Genomic DNA, 11,325 nt, shown 5'->3' with positions numbered 1-11,325 from the left:
TTTAGATGTTCCTGATGTCTATATTACGGCTCAACAGGCGACCCAAGTATTCTATCTACCGTGGGCCTGCCAAACTAATCCAAATCTGAAAGGTTGGGATGTCGTTTATGAAGTGCCGCCACGTGCTAGACTATCTCCCCCAAAGGAAGAGGATTATGAACCTCACATTAACCCAGACACATATGAAGGAGAATTCTTCCAAGAGACACGTCTTTCCAAAAAGCGTTTCAAGAACCGCTATACTTCACCCCAAAACATTGAAGTAGACAGCGACAGTGAATCCGACATCACCCCAGAGGAGGAACAAGAAGAGCCGGAACAAGAAGAGGTTACTGCTGCGGATGACCTGTCATTGCTTGACCGATTACGTCAAGGTGGCCTTGCACATGTTGATGCCACTGAACCCTATGAGCCCGTCATTGATTATAGTGATGATGATGATTATGCATTTATTGATGATACTGATCGAGATTATTAGTAGTGTCAGGTATTAAATTTTGTAATGTTGTACTTGATGATGATACACTTAAGTGATACACATATTATTATTCATGTCGGTCTTTTTTTTATGTTGTACTAATTTCGTTTACTGTTTGTCATGGCAGGTGTTGAAAGATGGTGGGCGCTGGTCGGGAGCGCGCCAAGGCCCCTTCTTCGTCGGCGCGTGGTCTGAGGTCTTCGATTCCAGACGCACCTCTCCGCCGAGCGTTGCTGGACAGTATGTCCACACCGCCGGGCCCTTCTTCGTCGACCGCGGTGCCCAGCAGGGGACGAGGTAGGAAGAGAGGAGGTGGGGCACGTGGTCGCGGGAGAGGAGGTAGGGTGACTGCTACGGCGCCTTCCTCGCCGCCACCCCCAGCTGTTTCACCCGAGCACGTGACTGCTAGGGTGGACTCGTCCGAGGAGGAGGCTACACGGACTCCGGTCCACGAGCCTCCGGTCCACGGGTCTTGGGCCCACGAGCCTCGGGTCGACTGGCCTTCGGCCCACGAGAGTTCGGCCCACGAGACCCCGGAGGAGCACACGTCCGGATGGGGTACCTGGCCGGATCAGCCCGAGGAGCCGAGTGGCCATGCTGATGATGGCGGGGAGCCGACTGATCTTGAGGAGGAGGGTGGCACCGTCTACCAGCGTGGTGCTACACGGCTCCCGTCCGTGCCGGCGACCCGCGAGCAGAGGTGGTTGATCTTCCCTGATGGGGAGAGGTACGTAAGTGCATTTAATATTTTTGTACCTTCTGCATTCACGTTTCTTCAAATAACTAATGCGTTGGCCTTGTCATGCTGCAGGGGTTGGGACCACCATCATAGTGTCCGCCGGCCCAACTCCGTCCTTGGAGTTCTTTGCCGGCAAAACTTCCCGGGGTTTGTCACGTTGCCTGGTGAGGGTCGGCTTCCAGAGCTTGGGTTGAGCTGGGAGCACTACGTGGCTGCCCCGGCCCCGCCGGATGTCATTATCGACGGTGTCGTGTGCGACACGAGGGCAGACATGGTGATCAGGACGTTCTGGGTAATTTCTCCTTTACACATTTCAAAATCTTCAACTAGCTAGTTATTAATTGTACTAATCAATATTGTCTCATTTGATTGCAGACATTCTACAGGTGTGAGGAGGGATACGAGGAGGACAGCGCAAATGTTATCCAGAACGTCTGCAAGCGCCTACTCCAGAACTTACGGCACGAGGCTCGGGTGCAGGCTGTTCGAGACTACTACGCCTTGCGTGGTATCAAGAAGACCAAGCCGGCGTGCCGCGATAAGTTCCTGAGTAAGGAGCAGTACATGAAGGTAATTCTTAAGGCCTTCTACTTAAGTTCCTTCATTTAGTAATTCTTAGCCGTAGCGCTCAAGTTTCTATTTGCTAACTTAGGCGCCTCCGAGATGGTGTGCGGATCGGATGGATTGTTGGGAGGTGTTGGTCGATGAGTGGTGCTCAAAAGAATGGCTAGCCCTCCACAACCAGGCCAAGGACAAACGTGCCCAAATGGAAGGTGTGCCACACCATCAAGGCAGCTCCAACTTATATCAGTTCGGGCGCAACTGGGTATGTGGTTTGCTTCATGATTCATGCAATTCATTCATCATGCTAGCTTGAGCCCTTTAATTACTAATTTTCATTGTTTCTCTCTTTCAGGCACGCTACAATAAGGCGGATAAGGTGCCAGAGGTGTACGACCTGTATGCCATGGCCCACACTGGCTCTTTCAAGAAAGTCAAGGCTTTCTCTCAGTCTGACCTCGATGATGCAAACAACTTCACCAACATCTCCTCCCACAACAAGCTCGTGAGATATAGAGATGAGGGGAAGGCGAGGAAAGGGGAGGACTTTAACCCGAGCCAGGGTCCCATTGATCCAGAGCTGGTGATGATATCTGGTGGCGGGAGGTCCCATGGCTCCATAGCCATTGGAGATGGACTTATCCGTTGTCCTAGCACTCTCCCGGAGATCAAGGCGCGCCAGTCGAGCTCCGCTCCTGAGATAAGGCCTCGTGAACGGCCAGTGCAACTCGCCATCAAGGTTAGTGATACGTACTCAGTTATCTTTCTCCATTACATTGTGTGCGCTTCCATCAATGATTACAAATGGTCATGTGAGTGGTGTTGCAGGCTGCTATACAGACTGAGAGAGATAGAACGGAGAAACTTCTGGCGGAGGCGGCGGAGAGGCAGCGGGAGATGGAGGAGAGGACGAGAAAGATGATGGAGGAGGAGAGGGCACGGAATGACATGCAGGCAAGGGCCATGTACGAGCTCCTTGTGGTAAGTTTCTTCTGCAGATTACTTGCTAGTCTTAACATTTGAGTCTCATTACTAACTAGTATGACTCTGTTCTGAAAACCAAATGTGCAGTCTGTGTGCGAGAAGTCCGGTCAGCCCGCTCCGCCGATGCCAGTGATTGCTCCTGGGAGCACGGTGAGTTTAATTTGAATGGACATTACTTGCTAGTCTTAACATTTGAGTGTCGTAATGCTAACGAGACATTGGAAATGATCTTTGGTGCAGCTTAACTCCAGAAACGCATCGCACGATCCTTCTCCAGGTAGCGGCACTAGCCACCCCGCTCCTACACCTCCCTGATCACGGTAAGTTTCTCTAGTGTTTTGCTTAACAAATGCATAAAGACCTAGACTTAGCTTTATTTCCTCCAATATGCTTACCATAATGACCTAGAGTTAGCTTCTTTTCCTCCAAAATGACCCATTTTACCTAGGTTAGCTTATAAATGATGCAGTTCATCCAAGTTAGCTCAAAAATGACCCATTTTACCTAGATTAGCTCCTAAATGATCCATTTTACCTACGTTAGCTTTAAAATGGCCCATTTCACCTAGGTTAACTCCAAAATGACCCATCTTACCTAGGTTATCTCATAAACGATCCATTTCAACTAATTTAGCTCATAAACGATCCATTTGACCTAAGTGAGCTAAAAACGATCCATTTCACCTAAATTAGCTCTTAAATGATCCATTTCACCTAAGTTAGCTCAAAAAGATCCATTTCAACTAAATTAGCTCATAAATGATCCATTTCACCTAAGTTAGCTAAAAAACGATCCATTTCAACTAAATTAGCTCAAAAATGATCCATTTCAACAAAGTTAGCTAAAAACGATCCATTTCAACTAAGTTAGCTCAAAAACGATCCATTTGACCTAAGTGAGCTAAAAAACGATCCATTTCACCTTAGTTACCTCAAAAACGATCCATTTCACCTAAGTGAGCTAAAAAACGATCCATTTCTAACTTTCTTATTTTGCCATTTTGCAGATTTCATTATGTGCTGGATGGAGTGCTTGTTCTACTCTTCTTGTTCTTGTCTTCTCATTCTTGTCTTCTCATTCTAGTCACCTTAGCTATGGAGTGCTTGTTTATGTATGGATGGAACTTGTTTATGTATGAAATGATGGATGGAACTTGCTTATGTAATATGTACGGATGGAACTTGCTTATGGACTTGCTTATGAATGCCTGTGAAATACATGAACTTGCTTATGGACTTGCTTATGAATGCCTGTGAAATATATCTATATGTCATATATATTTTCTGTGAAAATTGTGGGATTTAATAAAAAACAGAAAAAAACCCAATATGCAGGCTCTTTGCCGTCTGCCACAGACGGCAACGGCCTCTTTGCCGTCTGCCGCGGACGGCAAAGAAGCCACGTGGCAGCCAACTGTGCTTCCTGGGAGCTGACCCATTTGGTCAGTTTGCCTACAGTGGCAGACGGCAAAGACTTTGCCATCCGTGGCAGACGGCAAAGAACCTGCACTTTGCCATCAGCGGCAGACGGCAAAGAACCTGCCATCTAGTGACGTGTAGATGACATCATACGGCGGACGGCAAAGACCAGAGAAATTTTGCCGTCAGCGGCGGACGGCAAAGGTCTGCCGTTAGCCACTTAACGGACTGACAGCGCAATTAATGCCGTCCGCCCTCTTTGCCGTCCGCGGCAGACGGCAAAGAGCCTTTGCCGTCCGCCGCTAGGAAGCAGACGGGAAAGCAGCTGTTTACCGTAGCCTTCTTTGCCGGAGCCTTTTGCCGTCCGCGGCTGATGGCAAAGGTCTTTGCCGTCCGCTGTTCGAGCCTTTGCCGTCCGCCGTGGCAGACGGCAAAGTAGCTGTTTCCTGTAGTGATGTACCCAGCAAGACTTACATCAGAACTAGCTACATATGCATCGGTATCAACAAAGGGGGGTGGTGGAGTTTGACTGCACCAAGCCAGCTTGACTCGGTGGCTATCCTAAACTATGACTGCAAGTAACTCTTTGAGGTGGCGCACACGAGTCCACATAATCACCATATCAATACTCCACTATGGATCCGCTCCCGTCTCCCTACGAGAACGCCATCCATAGCACTCACGCTTATCTTGCGCATTTTAGAGTATCCACTTTCACTTGTCTATGAACTGTTATAGGTAACCCATAAGTCCTTTACCGCGGACACGGCTATTCGAATAGATGATGTTAACCCTGCAGGGGTGTACTTCGACACACCCGCTCTCACCACTTACCGCCGTTTACACGACATGTACTCGGATACCTTCAAGCGGAAGCCCAGCGAGGGTGTCGGCCACAGCCTACCTAAACACTCAAGTCTCTAGTCCAGGTTTATCGCCTATTCAGGTTCCATCCGCAGGGAGTCCGGCCGAGGTTTCCACATACGGCCCCGAACGATGTGTGCAGGGTTCCCGAGACACCAAACGGGTGCTCGGTACACCGTGCCACGTGCCTACCGCATCACAGCCCACCCCTCGGTCAGCGCTGTCCACGGCCTCCAGCATACTACAAACACCAGAAACTACTTGCAACTCCTGGACAGAGGACAAGGTTGATTAAGAAGCCGAGAGGGTCCACTGGTTTCGGGCCCAATGCGTGGTAGTAACTGTATCATGGATCACAAACACAGAACTCAGTTCCTGAGGACGGCTTCAATGAGACAACCCACCATGTACTCCTACATGGCCTCTCACCGCTACCTTTACGAAATCGTGTTCACACACTTAGCTCACACACAGTAGGACATGTTCATCACCACTCCAATTCATCCCCGATGAATCAGACCCGACTCAACTCTAAGCAGTAGCAGGCATGACAAACAAGCATGAATGAGTAGGCACATCAGGGCTCAAACAACTCCTACTCATGCTAGTGGGTTTCATCTATTTACTGTGGCAATGACAGGTCATGCAGAGGAAAGGGGTTCAACTACCGCAACATGTAACAATTGAATCGATGTTGTCCTAATGCAGTAGAAGAGAGCAGAAGCGAGAGAATGGGATTGTATCGGAATGAACAAGGGGGTTTTGCTTGCCTGGCACTTCTGAAGATATTATAGTTCTTCATCGGTGTCATCGAACTCATCGTCGGAATCACGGCTATCGAGAGGGGACGGTTACCGGCAAACAGAGAAGGACACAATCAATGCAATGCGACAATATGATACATGGTCATGACATGTCAAGAATGTTATGGTTTACACTAATGCATCTAACAACAGTTTAAATGAGGTCCATATGAACTAAGGGTTCATATACAAACTCCATATTTAGCATTTATAATGTCATTATCATGTTTTCACCTGTACAGCAGGTATAACCTAGTTTGACATGCATGAAAATGATACAGATGGATAGATTGCATTTTTCTGATAATTTTTCATATATATATTATTTCATTCTGAGCTACGGTTGATTTTATATGATTTTTAGAAGTTTATACTATTTTCTGGAATTTCCTGAATAAACTTAAATCCAGATAATGCTTTACTACGTCAGCCTAACGTCAGTGTGACGTCAGCAGGTCAACTAACCCGGTCAGGTCAAGCCTGACCAGTGGGGTCCACTGGTCAGTGACTCAGTCAACTAAGAGGGTTAATTAGCACTAACTAAAAGTTAATCTAAGCTAATTAGTCCATGGACCCACACGTCAGTGGCTGTGTGTTTAAACTTAAGTTAATTTAACACTTAGCTAATTAATAGGGGCCAGGGCCCACTAGTCAGCGGCTAACCTAACTAACCTAAATAGGATTAGCCCTAACTAACTTAGTTAGTCGGGCGGGGCCCGCATGTAAGTGAGAGAGAGAGGTCAAACCTTTGGTCAGACGGGGTCAAACCCCAGGTCGAACGGGTCAAACACGCCGGTGACTCGACGCCGGCGAGGCCCGAGACGGCGGCGCGGCTCGGAAAACGCCCACAGGGCACGGACGAGGCCGTTCTTGGGCTCATTGGAGAGCTCTTGCAGGCGCGCATCGAATGGTGGTAGTGGCTGGGCCTGTGGTGACCGGAGTCGACGGCGGCGAGCTCTTTTGCGGCCGCCGGAGTTCGGGTGGGTGCGGGGTTAGTGCTGCGGCTTGCAAACAAACTGGCTATCGCGCTAGCGTTGCTCTACGGGACGTCGCGAGTGCAACGGACGCACGCGCGGGGCCATTTGGTCGCCGGAGCCACGGCGGCGACGAGCTCATGCGGCGGCGAGCTTCGGGCATGGTGGCTAGTCTAGCTAGAGCTCGAAAGCGAGCATGGGAGTAGGGGGAAACGGTTCAGGGGCTCACATTGATCTCAAGGGAGGACTCGGCGGGCTCGGGGAGGCGGAGACGGCGGCGAATCGAACGACGGGGTTCGTCGGAGCAGACGAGGAAGATGGCGACGGTGACGATGCTGCAGGGCATTCGCGGGCACGTTATTCGGCTTGGAGCTTCACGGCATCGAGGCGGAGCTAGAGGTCACAACCATGGGGCAAGGGGACGGTGGTGGGCGCGGTGCTTTGCGGCGGCGGGCACCGGCCGGTTTGGGCGGCCGTGAGAGAGAGAGAGCTGAGGAGAGGAGGGCCACGGGAGAGAGTGAGAGAGGTCCATGGGGGTGCGTGGCGACGCGGGAGAGATCCAGGGTGACGGGGACGCAGGCAGGCAGGGTGGAGGTGGCCGGGGCGCGTGCGGGCGCGCTGCGTCCACGCGCTCTGCCTACTGGCCTGGGGAGGAAGACGACAGGAAGGAGGAGGTGGGCTGGGCCGAATCTGCTAGGCCACCAGGTAAGTGGGCCTCAGGTAAGTCTCTGCTTCCTTTTTTATTTCTTTCTGTTTTCTATTTTTGCTATTATGTTTTGATTTAGTTCAAAGACCAAACCATTTTCAAAATTCATGAAAATAATTGTGTAAATTAAATGGACTTATCCAATCCTACACAACAATTTCCAGAATTATTGAACAATTATTTATTATATAACAAATATAGATCCAATTCAAATATTTATTGGATGAATTCAAAGGCCCAAAATAAATATGTTAAACCTTCCAAAAATATTGGTTTGAATTTTATTCTTGCCAATATTTTTCAAGGTTTAGCAGGAACATTTTCTTAGGCTTCTTTGAGAGGATTTTAATGTTGATCATTTTTAAAAGGTTTCTGAGGCTTTGAAAATTCCTCAATTCAAATTTCATTTGAATTTAAACATGATGCATGGAGGCAAGAAAAATCAAGCAAGGGCTGATCTGGGGCTGTGACAGCAGGACACCACGCTGGAGATAGAACTGCACATAAGGTATTGCAATCCGGTTTTTATTGGCCTACTCTCTTCAAGGATGCCCATAAGTTTGTCCTATCTTGTGATGAATGTCAAAGAATTGGTAATATTAGTAGACGTCAAGAAATGCCTATGAATTATTCACTTGTTATTGAACCATTTGATGTTTGGGGCTTTGATTATATGGGACCTTTTCCTGCCTCTAATGGATACACACATATTTTAGTTGCTGTTGATTACGTTACTAAGTGGGTAGAAGCTATTCCAACTAGTAGTGCTGATCATAACACTTCTATTAAAATGCTTAAAGAAGTTATTTTTCCGAGGTTTGGAGTCCCTAGATATTTAATGACTGATGGTGGTTCACATTTTATTCATGGTGCTTTCCGTAAAATGCTTGCTAAATATGATGTTAATCATAGAATTGCATCTCCCTATCACCCACAGTCTAGTGGTCAAGTAGATTTGAGTAATAGAGAGCTCAAATTAATTTTGCAAAAGACTGTTAATAGATCTAGGAAGAATTGGTCCAAGAAACTTGATGATGCATTATGGGCCTACAGAACTGCATATAAAAATCCTATGGGTATGTCTCCGTATAAAATGGTTTATGGAAAAGCATGTCACTTACCTCTTGAACTAGAACATAAGGCATATTGGGCTATTAAAGAGCTCAATTATGATTTCAAACTTGCCGGTGAGAAGAGGTTATTTGATATTAGCTCACTTGATGAATGGAGAACCCAAGCTTATGAAAATGCCAAATTGTTTAAAGAAAAAGTTAAAAGATGGCATGACAAAAGAATACAAAAGCGTGAGTTTAATGTAGGTGATTATGTATTGCTATACAACTCTCGTTTAAGATTTTTTGCAAGAAAACTTCTCTCTAAATGGGAAGGCCCTTACGTTATCGAGGAGGTCTATCGTTCCAGTGCCATAAAAATCAATAAGTTTGAAGGCACAAATCCGAAGGTGGTGAACGGTCAAAGAATCAAACATTATATCTCAGGTAATCCTATAAATGTTGAAACCAATGTTATTGAAACCGTAACCCTGGAGGAATACATAAGGGACACTTTCCGGAACGTTTCAGACTCCGAAAAGGAATAGGTATGTGGTACGGTAAGTAAACCGACTCCAAAACAGTTTTTATGGCAATATTTCTCCGTTTTGGAATATTTAGAAAAATAGAAAAATAAGAAGCAGTCCGGGAAGGACACGAGGCCTCCACGAGGGTGGAGGGCGCGCCCCCTACCTCATGGGCACCTCGTGTGCTCTCTGGACTCCGTTTTCTTGCACGTTACGTATTTTGGTCGGTAAAAATTCATTATATAATCTCCCAAAGGTTTTGACTCCCGTATCATGCAATTATCCTCTGTTCTTGTTCTGAGCTATTTTCTGTCAGGGTTGTTAAGGCCGAGCATCATGTCGTCCCCCTCCTCCAACAATGGTGACAACGATGCTTGGCTAATGAAGATAGAGCTGAAGAGGGAAGAACCCATGGAGATCAACAAGGATGAAGGGATCAAGAAGGCCACAGAGGATCAAGCTCCGGCAGCAGAAGACATCCTTCAAATTGATCATAATCTTCTTACCCCAACTGAGATCGAAGCTTTCAAGATGATTGAGTTAGCTCGTATACAGAACAAGTATCTCACACATGAAAATATTTTGTTGAAGGAGCATATCGTTGCACTCAAGGGCATTATCCGCAAGCTGGAGGACCTCTTACGCTCGATGTGCGACTATCCATCATCACCTCCACCTTCTTCACCAGCAAAGGAGACATAATCACATGGGTATGGGCACTCCCCTTGGCAACTGCCAAGCTTGGGGGAGATGCCCCGGTATCGTATCACCATCACACTCCTATCTTTACTGTTTTCCTTAGTTCGATCCTATTAGTAGTATCTTGATCTAGTAGAATAAAGTTTATGGCATGATCTAGTTTTGAGTTTTGCTTTATGATCTCTCTTTGTAATCGAGCTCGTGAGCTATATAATAAAGATTAGTGTTGAGTCAAGGGCTTGATTATTTTTCCATGATCTTGAGTGAATAAAAGAATAGAAAGAAGAGAATAAAAAGAAACAAAGAGATCATATTGATCTTATTGAGAGTGATGACTTCACATAGAAAGAGTAGGATGATTAAAAGTTGTTGGGAGTTGGAAAACATAGCTTTGGTCATCGTTGCAATTAATAGGAAGTAATAAAGAAAGAGAGGTTTCACATATAAATATACTATCATGGACATCTTTTATGATTGGGAGCACTCATTAAAATATGACATGCTAAAGAGTCGATGTTGGACAAGGAAGACAATGTAATGGGTTATGTTTTCTTATATCTGAGATAAAGTATATTGTCATGGATCATCCAACATGTTGAGCTTGCCTTTCCCCCTCATGCTAGCCAAATTCTTTGCACCGAGTAGAGATACTACTTGTGCTTCCAAAAACCCTTAAACCAGTTTTGCCATGAGAGTCCACCATATCTACCTATGGATTGAGTAAGATCCTTCAAGTAAGTTGTCATCGGTGCAGCAATAAAAATTGCTCTCTAGATATGTATGATTGATTGGTGTGGAGGAAATAAGCTTTATACGATCTTGTGATGTGGAAGAAATAAAAGCGACGGACTACATAATAAAGGTTCATATCACAAGTGGCAATATAAAGTGACGTTCTTTTGCATTAAGATTTTGTGCATCCAACCCTGAAAACGCATGGCAACCTCTGCTTCCCTCTGCGAAGGGCCTATATTTTATTATTATCTTCTACCTTATGCAAGAGTCATGGTGATATTCACCTTTCCTTTTTATATTTTATCCTTTGGCAAGCACAGGGTGTTGGAAAGATCCTGATAGATATATCTAATTGGATGTAAGTCAGCATGAGTTATTATTGTTGACATTACCCTTGAGGTAAAAGGTTGGGAGGCGAAACTATAAGCCCCTATCTTTCTCTGTGTCCGATTAAAACTCCGTAACCACAAGTATTGCGTGAGTGTTAGCAATTATGAAAGACTAAGTGATAGTTGAGTATGTGGACTTGCTATAAAGCTACATAGACTCTTTCTGATGTTATGATAAATTGCAATTGCTTCAATGACTGAGATTATAGTTTGTTAGTTCTCAATAAAGTTTCTGATTCATACTTTGCATTGTGAATCGATTATTACTTGAGCATAAGAAATCATATGACAATATCCATATATGTTGCTGTTATGAGAATTCATGATGCCCTCATGTCCGTATTTTACTCTATCGACACCTCTACCTCTAAACATGTGGACATATTTATCGTTATC

The sequence above is a fragment of the Triticum aestivum genome, chromosome 5D (assembly GCF_018294505.1).
Source record: "Triticum aestivum cultivar Chinese Spring chromosome 5D, IWGSC CS RefSeq v2.1, whole genome shotgun sequence".
Lineage (NCBI taxonomy): Eukaryota > Viridiplantae > Streptophyta > Magnoliopsida > Poales > Poaceae > Triticum > Triticum aestivum.
Note: the sequence above shows the minus strand (reverse complement) of the source record.